Here is a 15285-nt window from a genome sequence, read left to right on the forward strand (position 1 = left end):
TTCATTTGTCCCCTGATTTCTGCTACTGCTTCTTTGAATCCAATGGTTTCTCAAGAGATGGGGCCTGCTCAGAGGAAACAAATCATTCTGGCCATGCTTTTGAAGGGCTTATCTTGTCCCTCTCCCTATCATTTTCTCTACTCTTTGTCAGCCATGAGGTGAATGTCTTTCCTCACAGTAATTATCAATCTGTGGGTTGCAACCCCCTTAGGGTTGTATAGCTGTTACTATTGTATGTATTTCTATTCATAATTACAGTCACAGCATTAGGAATATTGAGAACCACTGGTCTCTCATGTGTTCTCCATCATGACAATCTGTCACATTTTCCACTTAAAGCAGTGAGGCTGGCTGACCATGGAACAGAACCTCTATAACTATGACTCAAAAAACAGGTCTTCTTACCTTCTTTATCTCAGCTATTTTTGTAGCAATGAGGAAAAAAATATCTACACTGTCTGGAAATATTAAGTGTAGTGTTATACTATCATCATCAGTGGATTTCCTCACTTCAATTGAAAGAAAACCAAACCAATAAGATAATTTAATCTTTTGTTGCTTTACCTTTTGCAGAAATGACTACATTGTTATGAAAGTAGTCAGAAAGGATTAAATTAGTTCTGTCCTTATAGATTCCCATAACATGAGAAAAAACAAAAAACAACTCTTCTGAAAACAAACAAACACAAACAACCATTGGTTTCATTCCTTGGATCAAACTGAAAAAAATGAGACAGACATAGGGGTCATTTAAATAATAGAGTAAATAATTCAGAGTTTTACTATGTCTTGACTATCATAAAAAGGGTTAGATTCAAGCTAAGGAAGAGATCAATGTAAATTTGTAAGGGGATACTTCTTGGGAAAAAAAGACTGAATCTTAACTGTGGGTATGAGTAGGATAGATATAGAAGTGATGATTAGATGGAAATAGAGTGTATGGGTTACCTGAAAATATAGGCAAAAGATATGCACAGAGCTGCATATTGACAGACCTCATGGAAACAACAAGAATAAGGTAGTAGTGTTCTAACATCGTAGTGAGATACTGTTGTCTATTGGGTGAAATGTGATGAGAGAAAATATCTATAATTATTAAAGTAGAGACTGTTAGCTGGTATCCCCAGAGTTTCTAGTTTAGTAGTAAGCATTGAGGACCATTCATCTATTTCACATAACTTTAAAACAAAACTACAGTTCGCTGTTCATCAACCACATTGAAAAACTGAAAAGATTAAGAAATACAAATCCACCAGTACTATCTGAGGAGGCTGGCTATATTCAGGATGTGCTTAGAGACAGCCAGTGTGATCTACAGGCAAGCTTTTGAAATAGCCATGACTTCCCCAAATCAGGGTTATCAAATTTAGGAAGGAAATTTTCAAGTGTACGTGTGATGGGAGTGGCCTTAGACCTGACTTTCCTCAATCTCTTTGAATATATTAGTAAAACACCCAGACCTTTGTTATTTTATTTCTGATAGCTATAGCAAGGAAAGATTTACTAAAGCTGCATCCTTGACTGCTATAGTGGAATTTCCTCAGTAGAGTCCAGTTTTGCACTCCATAATTTACATTGGTGTGATCCTACTTGGGACATCACAGTTTTGGCCGAGTCAACAACACCTATTAAAACTGGGTCATAAATATGCAGTCACTTAGCTCAGAAAAAGGACTTCAGCAGGGTAGGTCCTGGAAAAGAATTTGTCCAGAACCAGTGTTTCTGCTGAGCCGATCCATTGAAAGGCCTCATTAAACGGTGTCCATTTTGTATGAATGCCAACATATTCACTTTTTTTTCATGTAAAAATAGTCCTTAATGGTGAGACTAGCCCCGAATTAAACCAAGGTAAATGTTTATTCTGGAAACTTCCTGGAGAGGCTTGTTTTTCTAAATCTGAATCAGTGGGAGAACAAAGGTGAGGATTCAGAAACTTTAACTCCTAAATTTGTACTCAGTACCTTAATATGCTTCCTATAGCAGATTATTTTCTTTTTCTTCAAAAAATATGATTCTCTGCACTTCCTAAGAGAAAAGGATAACTTAGAAGTTCACTGTTTTGGCAGTTCATTGGTGATGATGGGGTATGACAAGAAGACACCAGCCTTAGGCTAAACCACCAGGCATAAGACTTACTAAATGGCAGGATCCAGGGATAAACTACTGAGAATTTTTGGAGCTTCCTTAGAAACTACTGTGGCTTTCTCAGTCATCTTCTCTTATGATCTTCTTCTTTTTTTTTTTTTTTGTTACATTTTTTTTATTCGATATAATTTATTTACATTTCAAATGATTTCCCCTTTTCTAGCCCCCCCCACTCCCCGAAAGTCCCGTAAGCCCCCTTCTCTTCCCCTGTCCTCCCACCCACCCCTTCCCAGTTCCCCGTTCTGGTTTTGCCAAATACTGTTTCACTGAGTCTTTCCAGAACCAGGGACCACTCCTGCTTTCTTCTTGTATCTCATTTGATGTGTGGATTATGTTTTGGGTATTCCAGTTTTCTAGGTTAATAACCACTTATTAGTGAGTGCATACCATGATTCACCTTTTGAGTCTGGGTTACCTCACTTAGTATGATGTTCTCTAGCTCCATCCATTTGCCTAAGAATTTCATGAATTCATTGTTTCTAATGGCTGAATAGTACTCCATTGTGTAGATATACCACATTTTTTGTATCCACTCTTCTGTTGAGGGATACCTGGGTTCTTTCCAGCATCTGGCAATTATAAATAGGGCTGCTATGAACATAGTAGAGCATGTATCCTTATTACATGGTGGGGAATCCTCTGGGTATATGCCCAGGAGTGGTATAGCAGGATCTTCTGGAAGTGAGGTGCCCAGTTTTCGGAGGAACCGCCAGACTGCTTTCCAGAGTGGTTGTACCAATTTGCAACCCCACCAGCAGTGGAGGAGTGTTCCTCTTTCTCCGCACCCTCTCCAACACCTGCTGTCTCCTGAATTTTTAATCTTAGCCATTCTGACTGGTGTAAGATGAAATCTTAGGGTTGTTTTGATTTGCATTTCCCTAATGACTAATGAAGTTGAGCATTTTTTAAGATGCTTCTCCGCCATCCGAAGTTCTTCAGGTGAGAATTCTTTGTTTAACTCTGTACCCCATTTTTTAATAGGGTTGTTCGGTTTTCTGGAGTCTAACTTCTTGAGTTCTTTATATATATTGGATATTAGCCCTCTATCTGATGTAGGATTGGTGAAGATCTTTTCCCAATTTGTTGGTTGCCGATCTGTCCTCTTGATGGTGTCCTTTGCCTTACAGAAACTCTGTAACCTTATGAGGTCCCATTTGTCAATTCTTGCTCTTAGAGCATACGCTATTGGTGTTCTGTTCAGAAACTTTCTCCCTGTACCGATGTCCTCAAGGGTCTTCCCCAGTTTCTTTTCTATTAGCTTCAGAGTGTCTGGCTTTATGTGGAGGTCCTTGATCCATTTGGATTTGAGCTTAGTACAAGGAGACAAGGATGGATCAATTCGCATTCTTCTGCATGCTGACCTCCAGTTGAACCAGCACCATTTGTTGAAAAGGCTATCTTTTTTCCATTGGATGTTTTCAGCCTCTTTGTCGAGGATCAAGTGGCCATAGGTGTGTGGGTTCATTTCTGGATCTTCAATCCTGTTCCATTGATCCTCCTGCCTGTCACTGTACCAATACCATGCAGTTTTTAACACTATTGCTATCTAAAAAGGACATCAATCATCCCACTGGGCTGATGCTCACCATATGTTCCACCTTATATTTTCTGCATCCATCATATGTTTATGCTAATCTAATAATAAAACCTTCTCTGCTTTTATACTAAGTTAGGCTTTTTTTTTGTTCCCCCTTCTGGGTCTTCAGGGTATTTTTATTTATCCATTTATCTTTTGGAAGTCTATCCATGGAAGCACACTCCAATGTAGGTAGGCAATTCTTGGCTGTAGGCTGGAAGACCTGGACTGTGGTATTCATTTCCCATTTGTTTTGCCTGATCATAGGCAAACGATATAAATGCAGAATTCTCTGGCTCAGTAGCTCCTAATGTCAGCAATGCATATCACTGGCAGTTTTGTAAGGTGATGGTTAGCGATAGATAAACATTTTAAAATGGAATGTTACTTTTAGTATGTATTTAATTTAATCAATATTATAAAATCCATGAATAGAATATTCATTTTTGAATGCATAGGCACTCTTGCTTAAGACAGAAGATCTTAAGATTTTAAAAAAATGTTTTGACTCAACATAAAAATATTAACTATACATATGGTATGCCAATATGATGAATTTAGGAGGCAGATGGAGAATTAATGAAATTTGGCAGTATTTAAATAGCTACAAAAGGAACTCAGATAACATCTCCTTAGCTATTCTCTTCCTCACTCAACATGTATTTACTGTGCAGACACACAATTCCAGGCAATGTGTTAAGCACAGGTGCTTGAATTTATAGGTTCAAATAAAAACATAACTCATCCTGGCCCCTGAGATACTCAGTTTAACATGTTGGGAAAATGTAAACAGGTATTAACAATGTAACACAGTAAATTCTAGAGAAAAGCAATAAATCAATCATCTTGGAGAACAGGAAAGGAAAAAGTCCAACAACATTATCTGTGGGAACTGGGGAGATGACAAAAAGAACAGCTGTTTGAACTATCTAGCTAGAGACATAGAGTCTAATTAAACAAATATATGTACAGTACTGCTGATGTTGAATGTTAGTTTGGAGAATTTATAACTTTCATAGTAACCCAAGTTAAGGTTATTAGAACTTCTAATATTAGGTAAACAACAAGAGTAGAGGTTAATTTGGAGGAGACAAGGGCCAAGTGATGAAATTATTTAGGCAGCATGTCAAAGAGATGCAGGGCATATGGATATAGAGAATTAAAGTGCTTAATTAGGAGTATATCAAGACTGGTTTTGATATATTTATCAAATCACTGGAGTGAATTTATCAACTTCACTCCAATGTTGAGATTGAATTAGAGGAGGACAGCTCTAGAAGCAAAGAAGGTAAAAATAATGATATCAGACAATATTTTTTCACCAAATCAAATTACAACTCATGTCTTCTTTTATCAAATTAATCTTATGTTTTGAGGGTCTTGCTGAAAAAAATTTATGCCATTCCAATGAGCTAAAGTGGTTTACCCTGTGATTTCTAGGATTTTCAGTTTTAGGCTTTACATTTTTAATACAGTTTTAATTAAAATATAATCACATCACTTCCCCCTTCCAATCCCTCTCACAACCCGTCTCAAACTGATACTCTCTTTTCATTTGATAGTTATTGTTCTATACCAAAAATATGTAAATATAATTGTTGATTACATGTTTGTTGTTTGTGTGCATATGGCTAACCACTTTGTATTGGATAACTAGTTAAAATGTTCATCTCTGGCACAGGTTGTTCTCCCTAACTTATAAGTAATTAGTTTACTGTAGTTCTTTGTCTAGGGGTGGGACCCATGAGATTTTTCCCTGTTCTGTGTTAATATGTCTTTTGATATTGTCATTGTTTGGGCCTTGTTTATTCAGGCATTTCTAGAAGACTCAGTCTCACAGTAGTAGACTTCCTGGTATTCTGACTCTTAACAGTCTTTCTGCCCTCTCTTCCTCGATTTTCCCTGAGTCATAAATGCAGAAGCTGTGCTGCAGATTTACCCATTGGTACTAGGTATTCCACATTGTGTCTAGTTCTGGTTTTCTGTGATGGTTTCCATTTTCTATACAGAGACACTTCTTTGAAAAGGATGATAGCTACACTTACCTGGCAAAAACATTTTGAAAACTAGGTTTTACATTTTGTTGGCATAGGATTGATCTGCTTTTAAAACTGAAATAACATTTATATAGAAAATATTATAGTCGTACATTCTTCCTTCTCCAATTCATCCCAGATCCTCCATAACCCAGTTCCAGGAACCTCCTCTCTCTGACATACCACACACACACACACACACACACACACACACACACACACACACACACAGAGTTTTTCTAATGTTTAGCGATTTTCCTATTTCTGTTGTGTAAGCTATAGTGTTTCACTATTATTTCTAATTTAATTTGCTTCAATTGTCTCCCTCTTTTTCTTAGCTACCCTAGGTAATGGTTTATATATTTTGAATACCTTTTGAAGAAGTGTCTCTGTTTCATTGGTGCTGGTATTTTGTTAGCCTCTATTCTTTTTATTCTGCTGTGATCTTTATTATTTCTTCCCTTTTACTAATTTGGGATTTTAGCTGTTCTTATGTTTCTAGTTCCCTCAGATGACATACTATTTTTTTAAAATATGCACATAGAAGGCTGTATACACACCTCTTTATAATGTGCTGTTTTGCTTTCCTTTGGCTTTTTATATGTTGTGTTTCAACTTTAATTATTTCAAGACATTTTAGAATATCTTTATTGATTTTCCCTAAAAATTCAAATGATTTCTGTAAAAATATTGATGTGTAATCTCTAAATTTTATGTAAAAACGTAAGGAACATATGAATAATCTCAAAATCTAAATATAACAATTCAACAACCAGTATAACTAACATTATGCTTTCTGGATTTATTATAAGGCTACAACAATCAAAATAATGTGATCTTGGTGTAAAGGTGTAAATAAAGAATCAGAGAGAGACTCACATATGCCACTTAACAGGCAATTGATTGTCTGTAAAGGGTAAAAGTAAACTTAGCTGTGAAATACATTCTTTACAATAAATAACCCTGAAATAATTAAATATCAACAAGTGATAAAACTAAACTCAGCTCCATGAGTCTCCATGTATAAAAGCGATCTCAAAATGGATCATAAACATCATTATAAATCAGAAAAAACATAGAAATTTCTGGAAGAAGATATAAGATTTAGGCTTAGATTTCTCATGCATGATATGAAAAGCATAGCCTATAAAATTAAATTGATAAACAGGATTGTATTGAAGTTTTACAATTGCGTTTTTCTATAGATATAAAGAAGATGAAAATAGAAGCCAAGGATTCAGATGAAACACTTGAAAAATGAAACAGTGAATCAGGGATTTGCAACCATCATTCCTAAGTAATCATAAAAATCAGTGACATGAATGGCTAAGGTCAAAAACTCAGGACACAGCAGGTGTTGGCGAGGATGTGGAGAAAGAGGAACACTCCTCCACTGCTGGTGGGGCTGTAAGATGGTACAACCACTCTGGAAATCAGTCTGGAGGTTCCTCAGAAAACTGAACATGAGACTTCCAGAGGACCCTGCTATACCTCTCCTGGACATATACCCAAAGGATTGCCCGGCATGCAATAAGGACACATGCTCCATTATGTTCATAGCAGCCTTATTTATAATAGCCAGAAGCTGGAAAGAACCCAGGTGCCCCTCAAAGGAGGAATGGATACAGAAAATGTGGTATATTTACACAATGGAATACTACTCAGCAATTAGAAACAATGAATTCACAACATTTTTAGGCAAATGGTTTGATCTGGAAAATATCATCCTAAGTGAGGTAACCCAATCACAAAAGAATACACATGGAATGCAATCTCTGATAAGTGGATATTAATTAGCCCAGAAGCTCTGAATACCCAAGGCACAAATCGCATAACAAATGACTCCCATGAAGAAGTATGGAGAGGGTCCTGATCCTGGAAAGGATTTATCTATCATTGGAGAGGAATATAAGGACAGAGGGAAAAAAGGAGGGAGGTGATTGGAGAATGGATGGAGAGAAGAAGGTTTATGGGACATATGGGGAGGGGGGATCCGGGAAAGGGGAAATCATTTGGAATGTAACCAAAGAATATAGAAAATAAAAATATTAAAAAAATCAGTGACATGAAAATAATAAAATCAAAATAAGGGAGAAGAATCCTTGTAATGGATATATCACAAAAGGACATACACAGTATCAAATAAGAACATGAGGAAAAATTTCAAGGTCAATTATCATTATGGAAATTCAAGTTATAAGATATACCAGAAATATATAATAATGGACACTTGAAAAAATATTAGAAGTTATTGGTTCTTAGAAATTCCCCTAACAGAAGTTGCAAGAGGCATTACTCTATGCTTATTTATAATGGCTAAAATAAATTTTAAAAATTCTGACCATACTAAGTACTGACAGTTGTATTTGAACTGACAAATTTGAACTGCTAGTAGGAATGTAAAATAATAGTTTGGAATATTTTAAAAACTAATTTAGAAGCATTTTAAAATTTCAAATATACACATACCCTATTGACCAATCATTTCACAATTTGGTACTTACATATGTAATAAAAAATATGAGTTGATTATAAAGATTCATATACTTATCCTCATATAATCTTTACTTTTAATGACTCCACACTTGAAATAACCCAAATTCCCATCCACAATTGAATAGGCAATCAAAATGTATTATTTCCATACAAAGGAAAATTATTCAACATTAAACAGAACTATTAATATATTTATATATGGATGAATCTTAAAATAATCATTCTATGACAGAAAATGGAAAATCAGGACATTCTCATGTAATCTCCTTAATTTAAAAGGCTACAAATGCAAACCAAATGTCTATCTTTAGTTTTGTCATAACAAATATTATAGGCTGAACAAAACCAAACACTTCTTATCTCACAGAACTGCAGGCCATAAACCTTTAGTTTCTGTGCTCCCGGGCTTGGTGTCTGCTGGAAGTTGGAGTAAAACATTGGTTTCCTCCCATTTTTCTGAGTTTCTGATGATTTGCCTGCAATCTCTGGAATTTCTTGGGAGTAAAGAAGAATCACACTGATCTTCCCCTTAATTTTTATAAGGCATTCTTCCTGTGTGTGTTTATGTTAAAAATTTCCTTTTTAATGAGAACATCAATCATAATTGATTAGGTCCTACCCTTATCTTGATTACTTCTGTAAATACCATACTTTTGAGAAGGGCTATTTCTGAGGTATTTGGCTTCAGAAATTCAGTATATGAATTTGGGGCAGGCATCAAATCCATGGTACTAAGATATTCTCATAGAAATATAAATTAATGGTGAAAATGCAGCATGAAGGTAGGAGTCTGAGGAAAGGAATATGAGTAAAGTTTCCTTTTTAAATTTATTTTCTATTTCATTTATATGGGTGTTTTAACTGGATGTATCAAGTGCATACACTGTCCATGGAAGCCAGAAGAACAGATATTCTGGAAAAGTCATTATAGATGGTTGTAAGCCTCCATGTAAGTACTGGGAATTGAACCTCCGCCCTGTGGAAAAGCAGCCAGTACTCTTAACCACTAAGCCATCTGTCCAGCCTCTGTAAGTCTTTATTCATGAGGAGAATGACACTGTTCATGCTGTAATTATGTAACAAATTCACACACTTATGCCCAAATATGTCTAGTTACATGCATAATTTCTTATTTAAAACTTCTGTGTATATATGGGTGCTCACATTCCCACAAGAAGACAGAAGAGAACACTGACCTGGAGGACAGGAAGTTGTGAGTCACCATGTGAGTGCTGGGAAAAAATGTGAGCCCTCTGCAAGAGCCCTACAACACTCAACTCCACGTGACACCGTATTACACATCAGATTGAAACGTTTTTTAAAACTGTTATTAAAACTATTTTTAAAGTTGGTACTAAACAACAAAAGCAGAATGTATTGAGTGACTTATTGAATGTTGGTTTGTGTGCTAAGTGACTTCATGCCTGAGAGAGGATTAATTTGGGGGCAGGAATAGGAGGTGGTAACTTCAACCTTGTTTGTACTAACTGATAAAGATATGTAGGACACGCAAAGGTCAAGGAGACAGCTCCATGAAGATTTATAATTCAGGAGTGAGCTTGTGCTTGGATAAAGGAGTTAGCTTTTTTTTTTATTCAATGTATTTTTTATTTACATTTCAAATGATTTCCCCTTTTCTGGCCCCCCACTCCCCGGCCATAATCCCTCTTCCCTCCCCCTGTTCCTCCATCCACCCCTTCCCACTTCCCTGTTCTGGTATTCCCCTATACTGCTGCACTGAGTCCTTGCAGAACCAGGGGCCACTCCTTTTTATTAGAGTCTGTAAAAGTTGTAGCACAAATAATAATACCCAGATCTAAAGCCAAAACACCTCAAAATCAATAGTAAAGAGGAGGTGGAAGGGAGGAGCTATCAATAGGGCTAGGCAGAGACTTCTGAGAATAAAAGACAAAAATCCAAGGGTAATGATGCTATCAAAATGAAATTGACAATTTCCAGAAAGACTGTACAATAATCTGTTAGCTATCAGTAGGAGATCTTGTGCAAGCTTAAAAAAATGTGCAGTAACAACTCCACATATGATTTCTGCCTTTACAGATTTTGACAGTGAACTAACGATATGCAAAACACTCACAAAACTTGTGACAAATTCATAATGGGGTATATAAAGTATGTTGAGGAGTAGTGATAACAAATGAAGTGTTTATATACCTTTGGAATTCCTACAAATATAGTGAAAATGTATGTACTAAACCACTGCTGCATGTTTACTTTGAGTGTTTACTTTGAGAAGTTGAAGAAGTTTGCTTTGTCTTTATACTTCCAGGTAAAATGCAATATCTCACAGGGATTCATTTTTCTCCTGTCATATCTGATATGTAGTGAGCTTTCTTTCTGTCCTTCTTTCCTTCTTTCCTTCTTTCCTTTCCTTCTTTCCTTCCTTCCTTTTTTCTTTCTTTCTTTTCTTTCTTTTCTTTCTTTTCTTTCTTTTCTTTCTTTTCTTTCTTTTCTTTCTTTTCTTTCTTTTCTTTCTTTTCTTTCTTTTCTTTCTTTCCTTTCTTTCCTTTCTTTTCTTTCTTTTCTTTCTTTCTTTCTTTCTTTCTTTCTTTCTTTCTTTCTTTCTTTCTTTCTTTCTTTCTTTCTTTCTTTCTTTCTTTCTTTCACCAGATGCTAAGTTGGGAGTGTTGAAGCAAAAAATGACACTATGATTTAGTCTTAGGAATGCATGGGCAGGATAGTGAAACTCAGAATGCTGAACCAAGATATAACAAAGTAACAGTCAACCTCAGCTTCTGGTCTAGCACAGGAGGTGGCACTGATAGTATTACACCAAAAAAGTCTATGGGTAAGCCTCTGATTCAAGTCATAAGGGATTTGGATAGAAAGAAGCTCTACAAGGGAACCTGGAACCCATGATGATCAACAAAGACAAGTGTCTGTGGTTGGTGCTGAGATTCCTCCGCCCAACTTAAAGGTACAGTTTCTTTGAACTTTGCCTGATCCTTGGTCTCTGTCTTGGTCAATGTGCTCTCTGTTCATTGGGATCCTGTTCATTTGGCAAGAGTAGCACTCCTAGTAATGAGAGATGGGTGAGGCCATCTAGATCAATTAATGTCATATATGAAAATTTGCACAAGAATACCTTCCTAGACTTTGTGTGGGTATATATATGTGTGTGTGTATATGCATGTATGTGTATGTGTGGGTATGCATGTTTGTGTTTGCACATGTGTGTGCAGGTGCACATGCACCTGTGCATTATGTGCATTCGGGAACCAGAGGACAACTGCAGGTGCTATTCCTTAGGCACCACCCACACTTTTATTTTATTTTATTTTATTTTATTTTATTTTATTTTATTTTATTTTATTTTAAGATAGGGTGTCAAGCTGGTAGGGAACTAATTATATTAGGCTGGGAGGTTACTAAGCTCCAGTGATATGCCTGCCACTTCTTCAGTGCTAATATCATCAGCATGCTCTGCCATGATCAGTTTTTATATGTGGGTTCTGGGGTTTACAAGCCAAGAACTTTCCTAACTGAGATAATTTTGAGACATTTATTTATTTATTTATTTATTTATTTATTTATTTATTTATTTAAAGAAGCAGCATAAAGCTTGACTTACTTGATATCTTGGGGAATGAGAAGGATTCCTACTATTCATCACGTGAATAATTTATATTCATTTTTCTCAGAATATTTCTTGTTGGAAAGTGTGCTTAACCAACTTTAAAATGCTTATACTTTGGCTTTGGAAAACAATCAAACCCTCTTGGCAAAGTTCTATACCCTGGGAGTCAGGATGATGGTGCAATTAAACTCATGTTTTCACTTGCCAAGAAAGTCACTGAATAGCATGCTTGTAGAGTAGCCCAGAGAAAGGGGATCCTGGATGGCTTTCCCCACAGTTGCCACACTTTGGGCTGTGTGCCAGAAATATGATTGCATTAGTTGGATGCAATTGTCTCAGCTCAAGTGTTTCAAATGCTTCCAGACAAAATCCTGGGCTGGGGTGGTGGTGGCAGGGATGGCCAAGAAGGAAAATAAAAGGAAGAGGAGACAAACTGAAGTCTCAATAGTGTCTGACATGAGCTGTGAGTCTCTGTTTTTGGGCATGTGTGGAAGTTATCTGACACATCAATAAACAAACCCAGTATGATTCTTAATATCAGAGTAGCAGTGTAAGATTAAATCCAGGGACCAAATGGAATGTGACGTTTTCAGTGGCCTTCAGCTTCATGACAACCTTCAATAGGAATATGCAATGGAGAACATTGTTAGTGTCTAGGATTGTGCTTTGAAAATGGGGGCAAGGAGGTAGGTTAGGTCATATACCCACTGTCATGAAAGCTGGCCTGTGTGTTCTGGATTGAGTATTTTTATGGTTTTTGTTTATTTTCCTTTCTTTTTAAAAAAAATCTCTTAAATTGTACATTTGTTGTTATTGTTCATAGTAAAGCACTTTATTATACAATTGTTTAACCAGTCTTTTATAATAATTTACTACATGTGGAGAGAAAAGAAGAGAGAGAGAGAACAGAGAGAAGAGAAAGAGAGAGGGGGGAGAGGGGGAGGGAAGGGAGAGGGGCAGAGGAAAAGGGAGAGTTTGTAAGACAGGAGTGTGAGTCAAATATTTGAACTCAAGCAGTTGAATTACAAATCTTGCGTTGCTCGTCATGAGTAGTAACAGTCTCTCCTTCTTAAACATCTTTGGCAAGCCCACAGCTTCTAGTGGTAGTTTGGGTTGAGAGGTAAAGTAGAAGAATAAGGATATGAATTTGGTGGTAAATTTATGTCCTAGAGGTCCTTCTTGTTACATACCAAACCATAATTCTAGCTGGAAATCTATTACTTTATCCCTGGCCAGTCTATGTTGACGTGTTTCTTGGAATTGGCCACAAATGATAGCTATGCTAGATTATGAATCTAAGCAATACTAAAGTGTATGCACTGATAGAATTATGCCCCTGGCAATGCAGAATGATTTTTCCATTAGTTCCAACTACATAACTCAGTTACTTGGAGGATTCTCACAGTTTAAATCTATATAAAACTGCCAAACTGTTTTGGTCATCTGGAAAACCACTTGTTTGAAAGGACTCCTTAAATGTCTTAAAACTAATAGTACTCCTTCAAATGGATTGGGGAGCTTCATCAAAGCCTAAGACTGTTGCAGGTGGTGCAATAGGTGTACCTGGTAACCAAGTGACCTTGACATGAAGTATGCTCATTTGATCAGCTCTGCACGTGGCTCAGGAAGCCCTGTTCTCCAGATGAAGGGTGAAGTTTTCTGCCTGTAGTATGAAGCAGCTCTGTTATCTTCCTAGTGTTTTTGGAAACAGATGTGCTCCAGAAGAACAGATTCTTTTCTAGCTGTATACCTGGGTGGGATCATAACAGCCAAACAATTCTGAGATGAAAACATCCAAACCTCAAGTAAGCATGTTGAGATATGTGTGAGTTTGTACAGGCTATCAGTCAAGTGTGAGAGTCTAAAACAGAGTTAGGATTCCCAGACAGTTCCAATGAGATTGTGCCCTGTCTCTTTGCAAGAAGACTCTTGACATAGTGCAATGCTGAGAGTGTAGAGCTTAGGTGAAGAGTGATTGATTTATGTTAGCTGTCTTCAAATATGCTGTGCTGTTCATGTTTTAAATGTAAAAGGTTTATCTTTCTTTGGTTTTCCCTTCATTGAAATGTAGTCATCCATACCAGTAGCTTAATATTTTAGGTCTTCAAAGATAGACTCCTAAATGTAAACTCTTAGACACTGGATGAATTGATGGCACTCATATCAAACACATGATATTGCTACTGGAAATATCAATTATGCCTCTTGAAACAAAGCCTTTCTCTCAAGTAACAAGTAGAAATATGTATGGCCCAGGACATTAGTGTATTAAAATCTTAAGATGGGATTTCTAAAGTACTACATAAAATATTCACATCAGTGAGGCACTCAATCTGAGGAGTTTCTAAAACATATATAAAATCTAGTTTTCCTACACATATTCATTATAATTTATAGTATAAATAATTTTATGATTAAAGTTTTAAGGCTTAGTATTTATTACTTTTTTATTACAGTCTAACTGAAGATAAATAATAGCACAATTGTACACGAATGATTATTAAATTTGTAGGTTACACTGATACATATTATGAGATCCGTAATTGTATAATAGTGAGCAATATCTTCAATTTATTCCTGTCAAGGAGAGTGAATTTATGCAAATAAATATTTCTTATTTCTCAAAAGAAAGCAACTTTTTGTATAAAATATAATTATGTTTACATTATAAGATTATCCTGGATTACAATCTAGTACTTTTTTTTGCTAAATGATTTATTTACATAAATTAGCATATTTAAATAGAAAATTTATTATCTAATCTTTCATAATTCTCAATTATATTTTTGTAAGTTGTTAGGCTATTAATACGTTTGCTTAAAATAGATAAGTTTAAATATTCTGGTAACATGGTAAAGTTTTGATGGAAAAAACAACTTGGCTAGCTTCATTCATGTAAGAAGTTAAGTTCTTTAGATACAAATTTGAAAATGTGTCACATGTTTGTTCTCTTGATGTCCAGTTTAAAAATATAGATGACAAAGTGAGGGCAATTTCATTTTTCCATAATCAGCTTCTAAAAATGAATAGGAGGAAAATAACTTCGCAGGTAGTTTGAAAAGAAAAAGGTAACAATATACTGTAGAAATAAAAGGATCATTATAATTATTTTGCTTGAGACCTGCTATAACCAGAAAAAGAATCAAAATAAATATAGTTAGGTATTATAATTTCCATTCCAGTCAGAAGTGCAGATTATATTTAATACGAATTATGTGGATATTATGTTCCAATGAAACTGGTAAATTTTAGTGTCAGAAAAACAGTAGCTTTAATGTCTGATATTTCAAAATTGAAACAATTCTTAAGTTATTAAAAATAAATCACACAAATAATATTAATTTCAAAAATAAAATTATATAGAAAGGATTAGAGAAAATAAAATATCACCCACTATTGAGGTTAATCTTCCTATTATTTCAGTTGTGGATTATTCT

Source organism: Apodemus sylvaticus, chromosome X (genome assembly GCF_947179515.1).
Source record: "Apodemus sylvaticus chromosome X, mApoSyl1.1, whole genome shotgun sequence".
In the NCBI taxonomy this organism is placed as follows: domain Eukaryota; kingdom Metazoa; phylum Chordata; class Mammalia; order Rodentia; family Muridae; genus Apodemus; species Apodemus sylvaticus.